Source organism: Sander lucioperca, chromosome 9 (assembly GCF_008315115.2).
Source record: "Sander lucioperca isolate FBNREF2018 chromosome 9, SLUC_FBN_1.2, whole genome shotgun sequence".
Taxonomy (NCBI): Eukaryota; Metazoa; Chordata; class Actinopteri; order Perciformes; family Percidae; genus Sander; species Sander lucioperca.
The window spans coordinates 33,612,336-33,626,050 of NC_050181.1; the positions used below are offsets into that span (position 1 = coordinate 33,612,336).

Consider the following 13,715-nt stretch of genomic DNA (forward strand, 5'->3'; position numbering starts at 1 on the left):
CATTTAGCAAACGCACTGCAAATACACACAACACAACCAAATACATAAACACACTGCAAATACACACAACACAACCAAATAGATAAACGCACTGCAAATACACACAACACAACCAAATAGATAAATGCACTGCAAATACACACAACACAACCAAATACATAAACGCGCTGCAAATACACACAACACAACCAAATAGATAAACGCACTGCAAATACACACAACACAACCAAATAGGTAAACGCACTGCAAATACACACAACACAACCAAATAGATAAACGCGCTGCAAATATGAAACGATGCAAAAAGAAAAGCACACAAACCCAGAAAACAAATGCAACAAAAAAACGCAGCATCCAGATTACACAACGGAAGTTCTCCAGGCCTCTAGAGGGAGCAGCTAAGTGGAACAGCTGGATTTTAGACCCCACGGGGAGAGAGAAAGAGAAAGAGAGAGAGAGAGAGAGAGAGAGAGAGAGAGAGAGAGAGAGAGAGAGAGAGAGAGCAACTGCATAGACTGTAAATATTAAGTCTATGTTTGAGATATGTTTTTTCTCATTTGGTGGGTGTGTCTTGGCTCAGGTCCCAGGTGATACTCAATCAGCAGAGACGTCTGTAAACTCGTGGTGATAAAACATTTAAAACTGCATCAGTGTTTAACATTGACGTTTGTTTAAGCCATATTACATGAGAGGGTTTAATTTTGAGGTCCGAAAGGCGCATTACTGAAGTGTAGGCCTCCTCAAGTGTAATATTGTGATTATACAACAACGGTTACCAACAAAAGAAGTGATCAATCTGTATTCATATTGTGGAGCAATTCGCTCTTTAAATACAAAAAACAGACAGGATTTATAGTCCCTCCCTGTTTAGTAAACCAGCCAATTTACCGTGGGATTTATCAAACTGAATAAATCCCGCTCACACATACAAACACAAAACTGCTTTGCTAACTCCAACGTGTTGTAAGTAAGAAATCTGCTGAAAAAGTTATTGTATTCATTAGCATGATTGTTGTACTGTTTAGTTCACAAACATCCAACACACCAAAGTACAAACACATAGCAGACCAGACGCGAGCTTTTATTTTGAAAAGCCGAAGCTCGGGGACGGCACCAGCCAGGAGGGCATGAGACGGGAGCATACACTGCATATTATTAATATATTATGTTATTAGTAATAATAATAATAATAATAATAATAATAATAATAATAATAATACTATGAATTTAATATACAGTCTATGGAGTTCTCCAGGCTGCAGCCATACCCAACTCTAATAAAAAGGCAGAGCGCTCCCTCCCCGTGGGGTCAAAAATCAAGCTGTTCCACTAACTGCTCCCTCTAGAGGTCTGGAGAACTTCCGTTGTGTAATCTGGATGCTGCGTTTTTTTGTTGTATTTGTTTTCTGGGTTTGTGTGCTTTTCTTTTTGCATCGTTTCATATTTGCAGTGCGTTTATCTATTTGGTTGTGTTGTGTGTATTTGCAGCGCGTTTGCTGAATGCTGCGCATGTGTTGTCAAATTAATGAAGTTGTTTTTCTTTTTGCATCGCTTCTTTTTTCGGGGTTTGCGTGCTTTTCTTTTTGCACCGTTTTGTATTTGCAGTGCGTTTATGTATTTGGTTGTGTGTATTTGCAGCGTGTTTGCTGAATGCTGCACATGTGTTGTCAAATTAATGAAGTTGTTTTCTTAATTAGCTTGTGTTTTGTCTATTTGCGTGTGTTTTCTTAAGTTGCAGGGCGTCTGCCCCTGTCAGCCACCGTACAGCAATGATACGGCAGGCTTCTTTATGAACTGAGCACCACATGGTTGCTTCAGATTTCATTTAATGATAACCGATACACGTCAGGAGAGTACTTAGCGTTCCTTTGTTTGTATAACTACGCAAACAAATGAACTAAATACTCAAATATCTAATTAGAGGGACTGATTTCTAAGAATTTAAGTAAAGTGATTTCATTCCTACAAATATGTACTGATTATTTGTTTAGATAAAAAAAAAAAGTTACCAGATTAAGACTTAAGGTCCTATGACATGCTGCTTTTTGGATGCTTTTATATAGGCCTTAGTAGTCTCTTTCCCGAAATTCAGCCTTGTTGCAGAATTACAGCCACTAGAGCCAGTCCCACAATAAGCTTTCCTTAGGATGTGCCATTTCTGTGTCTGTAGCTTTAAATACTATTGAGGAGGAGAGAGGGGGGGCAAGGTGGAGGGTGGGGGTGTGGCCTTGACCAACTTCCATGCTTCGCTTGTTTGCAAGCCATGATGTCTCTCTCTTTTTCATGGGCGGGCCAAATTCTCTGGGCGGGCAAAGCAGAGAAAGGGGAGGTAACCTTTCTCCTTATGACATCATAAAGGGCAGATTCCAGATTGGCCCATCTGAGCTTTCATTTTCTCAAAGGCAGAGCAGGATACTCAGAGTCTGGGTTTACACCGATCGCCATTTCTAGCCACTGGGGGACCATAGGCAGGCTAGGGGAACTCATATTAATGTTAAAAAACCTCATAAAATGACATTTTCATGCCATGGGACCTTTAGTAGAGTTGAAGGTTAGGTATTGGGTTTAGTTTCCTCTCTATTCTGGGCCAGCTGTTTCAAAAGTTAATATTAATAGTGGTTGTAGTTGTAGTCATTTGGAATAGAATGGTGAAGCATTTGTTGTATTATGTCTGTTCACAGATTGTCTAACATACAGAATAGTGGGCCAGCAGGAAAAACAACAAAGAAAATTAAAAAAAAAAAACATCCAACCCCAAATAAACTAAGATGAGATGATGGGTCAAATTTAAAATCTGAATTAAATGATGATGTGATACAGTATATCAGATATGAAGTACAGAAATGGATTAACATTCAGTATTGACTGAATAGTTATATACTGTTGTGTGATTTTGATTGTATGGTGTGTCTACTGTTTTACAGAGTCCAGTGCTGTGACTCCTGTGTTTGTGCAGAAGGGAGAGGATGTGCTTCTGAATGTCACCACAGCTGATGTTCTTGAGGATTTTATTTATTATTTATTATTATTTATTTATTTTCTTGAGTGGAAATTTAATAATAAAAAGGAGTTTTTAATAAGATTTCTACCTGGTAGAGACCCACTATTCTCTGATGATTATTACAAAGAAAGGATTGAGTTTTCTGTGAAAAAATACTCTATGAAATTGAAAAATCTACAAGAGGTAGACAGTGGAGTTTATACTGCACGAGTGATTGGGGGTAAAGACCTTACATATGCTAAATATAACATCACTTCAAGGTGAGTTTGAAAAGACACTGATGAAGAGTTTCTGCTGCCATGTTTCTAAAACCTCTCCACCTGCCTCTCCCCCCTCAGATCCAGTGTCTCCAGTTAATCTGTCAGTGGACTCTGTGTCTAACAGCTCAGACTGGTGTAACCTGACAGTGAGCTGCAGAGCACAGGACTCTCACATTAACAGCACCTTTAGATGTGACACCCACAACTGCAGTCAGGAGGGAGGAGAGAGACCACAGGTCACACCCTCTGCTGCTGATCTCCATGTCTACCTGTCCAAAGGCTCCATCATCTGTAACCATAGCAACCAGGTCAGCTGGAACAAGGACATCGAAATAATTGAACATGTCTGCCATGCTGGTAAGACTGAAAGACTAAACCACAAACAGCTGATAATAGCCTAATGAACAGTTTGAAATTTAGACTTAGAGCATAAAAAGCATAAAAACTCCATAAAAACTTAGAGCATAAAAACACACAAACACAGTTTTTTTTCAACAAAAACTTTCTTTCATTCATTAAAGCTACACTCATATTATATTTTGTGGTGATTTTGTGAATTCGTGGAAAGATCCCGGCCACTGACTCCTTTGTTACTTTTGGTTGGTTTTCTGATAATTGTGTTACAGTTTCCTGGTGCAGAGTGGTTATAAAGAGGCCTGTGCAGGTTCTCCTTTTTTCAGCAAACAATTTCTGTATTCAGGGGGAACATCCAAGTAGTTTACCAGTTTACCATAGGTCTCTTTAGTTTTCCACACTGAGTCATCTGAGAATGCAAGAGGTGTTAAACATAGAGCTATGAGAAAGGAAGTGGTTAGGGTTAGGGTAACCTGTGTTTAGACTCAAGTAAGGCTGTTCCAACAAATAGGGGTGTAACAATGTTACAAATCCACGTTCGGATCAGACCGCAGTTGTTTTTTGTTTACATGCACAGACCAGGTAAAGCAACCGTTAACACTGCAGGGGCCCGTTTCAGGAAGGAGGTTTAACAAACTCTGAGTCTAACCCTGATGTCCGAGTTGATTTACCCTGAAATGGAAAACTGAGTTTTCGGTTTCAGGCAGCATGAATGGAGCCATGATACTACGATTCACCATGGTAACAACCACAAACAAACTGGTCGGCGGAAATACTCATGCGCACATGTAGCGAGTTTGAACATATATTTTGTTAAAAAAGCAACACAGCGGCTGCTGCAAAAGAGAGAGAATTTGCGTGGGAAAAAATTGCTGCTAGATTAAATATGTTAGTTCAAATATAATGTATATCATATTTAATCATAAGTATAATATTACTGGTGAAATGGTATTGAACCTATAATCTATTTCATTTAGGTGCAATACTGCGGGCGAAAAAGTACTAGGCCTACTAATCTCATTCTGAGGCTGCAGCATCATCATTAACATAATTATAATTCATAATCTTTTATTTCAAAGGATTTACATCATTCACCTGCAATACTGTGGAACTTTTAATGGCTCGTACTGGTTTGTGTCCAGGGAACACTACAAAAACATTTAAAAAAACATTTCAGAGCAAGTCACACTCTTCTGACGGCGCAGTGGCTTTACTAATATGTTCCGCATCACCAATGTTGTAAAGAAAACAAAATGAAATGTGACATAAAGAATGTGCTGGGATGTAGAGCATGTCCACGATGGGTGACATTAGTGATATGAGGACGGATAAGGTTATGTAGGCTACATAACTGATAGACTGGGAAGAAAAACGATAATGCTCAAATAGGTAGTTATCTGGAAAATAAAAATGCGTCGGGGCCTCAATATCATCTCCTGACATATGTTTAACTCCCTGTGAAGTAATACAGCAACGGGATCGTCGACACAAGGACATGCCATGTTTTGAGAAGAAGAAAAAAAAAGTTTTATAGTCTACCTAACACAGTTAATAAATCAGAAGTTTTTTTATTAATGCAGATAAACTGTGACTAAACTAAACTGACTAAAATGTGCCTGATACAGACTGAATAAATGAAAGAGCGCTGTGTCAGAGGGAGGAGACTGAGAGAAGAAAACCTGCTCCCGACCAGGTTAGGTTCAAGACTCAGTTACCACAGTAACTGACTGAGGTGAAGTTACCTCTCTTTCTGAAACGGAAAACCCAGAGTTACCCTCATCTCAGGGTTAACAAACTCAGAGTTTTCACTAAACCTGCTTTCTGAAACGGACCCCAGATGTCATTCCGTACCTCCTTCAGCTGTATGTGGGTTTGTGAAGTCCTTTGCTCCTTCTTAGCCTCTGCTGGGCTCCTTCTTGCTCTGGGCGGGAGCGTGTCTATGTTCCCCGGGTCCTATGTTCCCTGGGTCCTATGTTCCCCTCTTTGTATGAGACTGGGGAACATAGGACCCTTTTTCAAAAAAAGGGTCCTATGTTACTTTTTCCACCATTACTGCCAAATTCCATGGCAAATAGGCCTATGTAGGCCTACGGGCTGTTCTAATCCTAACCCTAAACCCCCCTAATTCCATGGCAAATAGACCTATGTAGGCCTACGGGCTGTCCTAACCCTAACCCTAACCCGGGGAACATAGGGATGACCCCCTCTGGGCTATCCTGTTCTCAGCCATCTGATGCACCAGTAGAGTCTTCAACCACACCCAGGCTATTCAGACCGTAAAGCAGGTTCTCAGGCTGGGAGAGCTGTCAGGTCTTTTGATCCTTGTCAAACTGAACACAGAATGAGAGCCATATTTGAACATTACTGTAACAGTACTATACATAGATTTATTTGTGGCTTCTTGCCAGCATTGACCACCAGGTATTTATTTATTTAGATTTACAGCAAAAATTTAACTTAAAATACATATTTAATTACAGACTGAGTGCAAATGTCTGGAGGGAGAAACACTTATAAATAGAGCAGGTAGCCTATATCTTATTTCTGAGTTTGTTCAATTCCCTGTCCATTTATTTTTATGTGGAAAGCGAGAATGGAAATATTCTCTCTGGAAAGACAGAATGGTAATGTTAAGTTGGACACATTGAATCATGAGTGAAAACAACGATCATGTTCAAATTAAGATGTCCACAAAGCAGACACTCCGTTTAATGTAATGTTGTAACTTGTTACACTTGTAAATCTTAAATGAAGCAGGGGTAAAATTTACAAATTTACAAAGTTACAAACAACGTGTGGTTCACTGTTCACCTAAGTAGAACCAACTTGAAGTTGAGATAGCTTATGTAAAATTGAGGCACTTCTTGGTGGTAACGTTAAACACTGGTTACATATTTAACAGTAATGTTAATAAAGTGTTAGGAGCAACAGAGTGTTATGACGTTTCTTTAATTACTAGTATTAGTACCTAATCAAGCTAACCTGCTAAACAGTCTACTACTAACATTACGTTACTCAGCAAGTTAACGTTACTAAATTAGCCTGTGTTTGCACGATGAAATAGGAACTTAAGTTAAACATGGAACGCTGACGTTACTAAATTAACGTTAGCATTAGTCAACTGACAAATATAATATAGTTAACTGTTATATATTTAGCTAGCTAACATTACGACTGGTGCATGGTTCACATTCAAGGCTAACGTTATGCTAAGGACAGGCATAATGTAACGTTAGCTAACGCCAGACACACTTTGATAAGGCACATAAATGGCAAATGCTAACGTTATCCCTGCTGACATTTTAAAATTGTGAAACGTATGCAAGTGTTATCTTAACTCATGTCCAGTTGATATCTTGTGAGGAAACTGCCTGTAAATAAAAACAACCTTAAGTGAAAGCTGAATTTGAATCATCATGGAAATGTCCTGCGTTAGCTATGTTATCCACTGTCTCTGCGTCGAGACGATCTTGACGTTAGCACATATTAGCGCCTCTGAAATAGACTCATAGGCCCATGGCCTCCACGGAAGTGAAATGAGGCAAGAACATCAGATGCCCCCTAAAATATTAGGATGGTGAAGATGTGGGGCCTTATCTTGCACCCAGCGCAATTGACTTTGTACACCGACGCATGTATCATTCCTATTTTGCACCCGACGCACAGCGGACTTTTCCCTCAACAGACTCACGTCGGTAAATTAGGGAATGAACTTGCGCTCCCGGAGGCGGTTCAGCAAAAATAGGAGGCGTGTTCCAGCGCAAACGTTCCCTAGTGCTATTTTGCAGTTTCAGAAAACAGTTCCGCCACAGACCCGGAAAAACCTAGTCTAAAGTCAGTGGCGCGTTATTCGGATGCTATTTTAAGGGAGCATGCTTGGCCGTAATGTAGAGTGTGCACACTGCGCATGCACTTTGCTTCTCTCATCTCACGGACCCAGCAGTTCCTATTTTTGCAAACCATATATAAATACAAGGAAAAAGATGACCTTATTTTACACAACATTTCCATGAATCATGGATGTGTTGATGACATAAATGAGGAAATATTAGACGACTTAAGGAGATGTGATGTTGAACTGCATGTGCCAATGCCACTTAACCCAAATGCCCCAGCAGCAGCATGGGAGAGGAGAGAAGAAGAGTTGCATCGTCTATGGTGAGGTAATCTCGGTCTAATGTTAGACTACATTGCAAAAATATCACCATGCATTCATAACCTCGTGATTCAGTGAGAGTGATCCCAAAACATCGGAAAGTATGTTTTTGTGACATTTCTGTATTTACATTTTGTCAAAAAGAAAAATCAATAGCAAACGTCAGTCTCCTTGGCTGTAAACTACTCCTGGCATGCGCCCATGGATGTATTAAGCAAGGGGGTAAGCCTCTCCCCGGAATGCGTATCTCCTATGGCGCCATTTTGATGCTACCAAGCCATCACATCCCGTTAGCATGCCATTGACACGAGAGAGCAAGGACGCTTCCTGTTGATAAAATTGTTTTCTTTTCAAGTGTGTTTGTGTGCGAGTGTGTGTGTGTGTGTGTGTGTGTGTTTGAAAAGAGAATGAGGGGCCAGAGGAAAGACCCCAGCACTAGGTTGTATGTCAACCAGTGGCGGTTCTACATTGAATTACACCCAGGGTGAGACCCCCTTCGAGCGCAGAAAAAATTTGTACACCCATGACTAAAAAGAGGAATAAAAAAATCATCTTTTGCAAATTGATCTTGTTAATAAAACAGAAGAAATCTAACCTTCAAGGACACCAATTTTATTTGTAAATGAATAATGTATCATAAATAAATAAATGTTCTTCCTTAAAATACAGGGAGCATAAGTCAGTACACCCCTATGTTAAATTCCCATAGAGGCAGGCAGATTTTTATTTTTAAAGGCCAGTTATTTCATGGATCCAGGATACTATGCATCCTGATAAAGTTCCCTTGGCCTTTGGAATTAAAACAGCCCCACATCATCACATACCGTTCACCATACCTAGAGATTGGCATGGGGTACTTTCCATAAAATCATCTCTCTATGCAAATCAAACCAGCTAACTGAAATAAAAACATGCTAATCTCTAGGTATGGTGAAGGGTATGTGATGATGTGGGGCTATTTTAATTCCAAAGGCCAACCCCACTAACACAGAACGTTTAGGGAACGTTGGGGAACATTAGTTTCTGGTTCCCTAAAGGTTAGTTCGAACCAGACCACAAACTTTTTGGTCTGGTTTAGGGAACGTTTAGGGAACGTTCCCTCATGGTTATAACGTTCCCTAAACGTTAAGGGAACCAACCAACGGGAACGTTCTCCTGTGGTTGCACTGTACCTCCACATAACATTCCCGTTACGTTGTTTTTGGTTGTTCTGAGTTTTTGAAAATGTTTATTTATACCAGCTCCATTTAAGTTTTTGAAGTAGCATATAAAAGGTTTGCAGTCACCTGATTTAGATTCACTCAAAAATGATTGGTCTTATAAAATCTAAGTAAGATAAACAACATAGCAAGAGAATATATTTATTTTTAGGCTGATAACAATTTTGTTAAAAACAATAATTTGTGCTCAATTTCGTTTTTTTAACTGTATTAGGTGAAAATACTTAAAACAAGAATCTATCAATAGAACGATTTTCACAACAAAGAAAATTCACTTCTTTCATTTCACATTTCACTTCTAACAAGTGGCTCAGTTCAGTGTACAAGTCCAACCGTTACACCCACACGCCTCTGCTTTCAGGTGACCGATTCAAGTCCTGTCCTGACTTCCGTATACAACAGTACAATATAAAATACAATACAATACATACCTGGCGAACAAGGCAGACAAAAGATCCATTCCCTTGGTCCCAAATTCGAACTGAAATACTGCCATTGACTAAAACATATGCTGACTACACCTCACCGATGGTGTTATAACGCAAGGTAGGACGAAGATACCAAGAAAGACATTGTCGGCGGTCAACAGTAAAGACTTTTCTCCGCTCAAGACTGCTAGCCCGTATGCTAATGCGGGAAACAAGTTAGCTTTCCACAGCTAGCTATGCCGTGAGCGCTGCTAGCCCCATGGATACATCAAAGTTGGCCACAGAGACTGAGCCTTCCCTCGGTGATGTTTTAACCACCATAAGGAACCTGGACAACAAGGTGAGAGATTTTGGTAAACAACTTAAAGAAAGGTCCGACATGGTTGCCAGCATTATACAGCAACAATGGAGCTAGGTAGCTAGCTAACGTTAACGTTGAGCTGATGTGGGTCTTGTGTCCCTAAGAGCTGATGTGGGTTTAGGGTTTAACACTTATCTTACGATACATCCGAGGGCTGTATGATGTAAAGCCTGTAACGTGGATGAGAGATAAAGCCATGGATGTATTAAGAGAAGCTCTGTTCACGAAACTGCAGGCAAGATGCATCCATCGTTTATTCAGATAATCATGGTAAGACCTTAAGTAAGACTATGTATTATTATTTACACTTCAAATATTCATTTTGCAATCAGTACAAATTGTATGGTCTTTTATTTCAGATGAATCCATTCCACAAGCAAGAAAGCATTTCAGGATGGAGCGTGTGTCTGGAACTCCTGTCCGTAAGTTAACATTTATGCATGCGTTTAAGAAACCAGTCATATTTCTTCTTCTTCTTTTTGTTTCCGGCAGACTAGACGCATCTATGGCGTATTGCTGCCCTCCGCTGTTCTCTAATCGCTATTCACAACTTAATTAAAAATTAGTCATATTTCCTACCATGGAACTACTGAAATTCAACCTAGTGCATATCACATGACTGTTCTGATGCGTTTGTCCCTTCCTGCCCTTTTTCAGGTCAGCAGATGTTATTGCCTCCACCACCTGCATGTAAGTGTTTTTTTTAGCGATTGTCTAATGTAACAGCATAGGTTCATCTTTTGCAATGGCATGTGCAAGAAACCTACCATAAATGAACTGACCAATATTCATATCTACTTTCTTTTTAGATGAGTCAACACCACACATGAAACCAGCCGGTCGCCCAGAGCTGGACGGGTCTATTGTAATGCAAGCTCTGCCTGTCACTTCATCTTGGGACCCAGTTGAAGGTACAGTGGCTTTGAATTTTCCATTTCCAGTTAGATACAATTTCATGACAAGAAACTTGAGAGTAAGGGACTGTTCATTATTTAATTAAGGGGCCACCGGAGGAGTTTTGTGGCCTCTAACCTAAAAAGACGTGACCCTCCCCTCGTCAGTAATAATTTTCCTATGACACTCCAAAACGATTTGATAAAAAGGAATGACCCTCCCCTCGCGTGCAAGTTTGCACTAAGCAAAGAAGTACAGATACCATTTGATTTTTACAGCCATGACATACAGGAGTTAACCTCTGCATTCTCATCTTACACATCCCACTCCTCTGTTATGGTGTGGTGGCCATTTCAGTAGATTTACTCACTAATATTGTTGTGGAAACACAATAAGCATGGAAAATAAATGCACACTTCATGCATTACTGTATTACTTCAGATACTAAGTTACTCCTCTAGTAAACTAGTATTCATATGAAATAAAACAATAAAACATTGAGATCATTCAGCAAAGGACGCTGGGATATAACCAATTCAACACTGGTTGCTATGGACTTGTCACTAGGCTTTGTCATTGTATATTTTAGCACATAGGTAAAGCTGCCGAAGCTGAACATTATATTCCAAAACACATATGTTTATTTTTAAAGTTTTTAAGTTACATTGTAACAATTCGCCCTTATGAAAACCAATCGCGGCACGGCTGTTTTGGAACGCAATAGACAGACGCTTAAATTCAACTAAAATGTAACAGTGAACAATCAGTGTTGGACCTACATTCTGTTGAGATGCCTCTCCAAACGCAGAAACCAAGCGCGGTCACACCATAAAACGTTAAGACACGTTGAGAAAAAAGATCCGCATTTTGCCGTAATCCAATGACACGAAAAAAAGTAATCCACAGTGATCAGTAGATCCACAAAAAGGTAAATGACACGGTGTATCCAGCAAGGCCGATACGAGCGTCACATTCACCAGCCAGCTCCAAACAGGTGAACGAGGCCTCGATCTCCACTTCGCCATTTAAACAAAGTGGAATAAACGTATAAAAGTCCAAATCTACACAAAACCCGTAATCAATTAGTAAACTGACATCACATTTATATACATGGCATTTAGGAAACCTTTATTGCAAGGTTGGCACGGTAAGATGTCCAGACTAGTGCAACAGTAACTTTCGTTTTTTGCGTCCTGCTGCTCCCATCGTCAGCCAGGTAATCATTTTTTTACTAAAGCAGTATATGAAATCAGATGTATTACCTATCACCATTTAGTTGTTTTGTGTTATTTAAGATACTTATTTAATATCTGGTCATGCCAGATGTAATTATTCCACTATTTTTTTAAACAATGCAATTACCCGTTTGAGCCACCAGGGGGCAGTGCTCCTCCTGCCCTCCCAGCAAACTCCGCGTATGCGGTCAGACCCATCTGCTAGGGGGCCGAGACTGAGAGCTACATGGATAAATATGCACCAAACAAGCCACTTTGATATTTTGCTCTTTTCATGAATAAAAAAGTTGGGTGACCCCCCCACCCAGACTAAAAAATGTTGGATGACCCTCCCCTCAGCAAAATATAAAAATACATGACCCTCCACTATTTTCCTCCGGTGGTCCATTCCATAAATACCGAACGGTCCCTAACTTAACTTTTTTGTTGTTGTAAACAGCAGAACTCATCACACAGAGGGAGGTGACTCATCACACAGAGAGGCAAGAAGACTCACTTAAGTTGTTCACATATGAAAGTATATAATGTATAACAACTAAAACCATTAATTATTCCATAGCCATGAGGACATCCATTACCCGCATGGCACAGCGGATGGACACATTTGAGGAAAAGATGGATGAGCTGCTCATGCTCTTAAGGAGCTCCCAGTCACCTCCCTCTGCTCCAGTCGATGACGTGTTGCTGTCGCCCTGCTCGACAGATAGATAGATGCGCTGAGCTGCAGGAGTTAGACAGAAGTCTCGGTCAACAGGAGAGGAGGAACAAAATGGTAATTAAGTGGCCCTACCCTGCCCTAAGATAACGCTATATAATTGCATAAATTCAAATATTATAACTGAACTGACTTCTCTTACAAAATGATATTGTACAAGCTCTCCACTTTGTTCTACATGTGTAATTTGTATTTCTATATGTTTTACAGCAACTTTTCCTGACAACCTTTGGAGGTTCGACCAGAGGTACTGCCATCCGTCTCATGCTATGGCAAGTGGCAACCAATGACGTTGTAAAACCGTATAGCCTGCAGGGCAGAAAGACAAAGAAAGCCTTCCAGGACCTGACAATCTGCAGAGTTATAACAGGCAGGTGTTATTTTATTGTTCACATCAGTATTATGCTTAGCTTGGCTGATAAGAGGTTTTAATTTGACTTGTAACTTTGCTTCTACTTGCTACTCTAGCGGCCTCCCAGAAAAACTTCCCTGCGCTGACTGCAGCAGACGTGGAGGACCCCACAGTGCTCCCCTCTCACAATATCCAACAGCCAGTGTCAAAGGTGGACTCATTCAAGTTTCTGGGCTCCATCATTTCCCAGGACCTGAAGTGGGAGTCTAACATCCTTAACAAGGCTCAGCAGAGGATGTACTTCCTACGGCAACTGCGGAAGCATGGCCTACCACAAGAGCTATTGGCCATCTTCTACACTGCTGCCATCCTCCTGCCTCGTCCCCTCTGCCAGGCGCTACAGATCCCTGCACACAAAAACAACCAGACACAAGAACAGCTTCTTTCCCACTGCCATCACTCTCCTGAACTGCTGATAAGTGGGGCCATCCCCTCTTTGGCCATTCACCTACACTTTACATACTTTATCATTCCAATATGCATTTTGCACACTACATTTGCACTATTACTTTGCACTCTACATTTATACAATATATTGTGTTAATGTGCCTTTATGTATGTTGTCTCTATTGTACAGTATGTGTCTATATGGCCAATAAAACTGATTCTGATTCTTATATAAATATATATTTATGTTTTATTTTTTGGTACCATGGTTGTTAAAGTTTTTTAAAGGTTA

The 13,715-nt window shown here is 40.2% G+C and overlaps 1 long non-coding RNA gene across 1 annotated transcript; it reads left to right on the forward strand.

Annotated features, from left to right (window-relative positions):
• The first annotated feature begins 9,443 nt into the window (after positions 1 to 9,443).
• On the forward strand, positions 9,444 to 12,606 carry LOC116048870. Its single transcript, XR_004104761.2, has 3 exons — positions 9,444 to 9,759; positions 10,140 to 10,181; positions 12,469 to 12,606. It is a non-coding gene; the product is annotated as an uncharacterized LOC116048870 (long non-coding RNA).
• Positions 12,607 to 13,715: the final 1,109 nt, after the last annotated feature.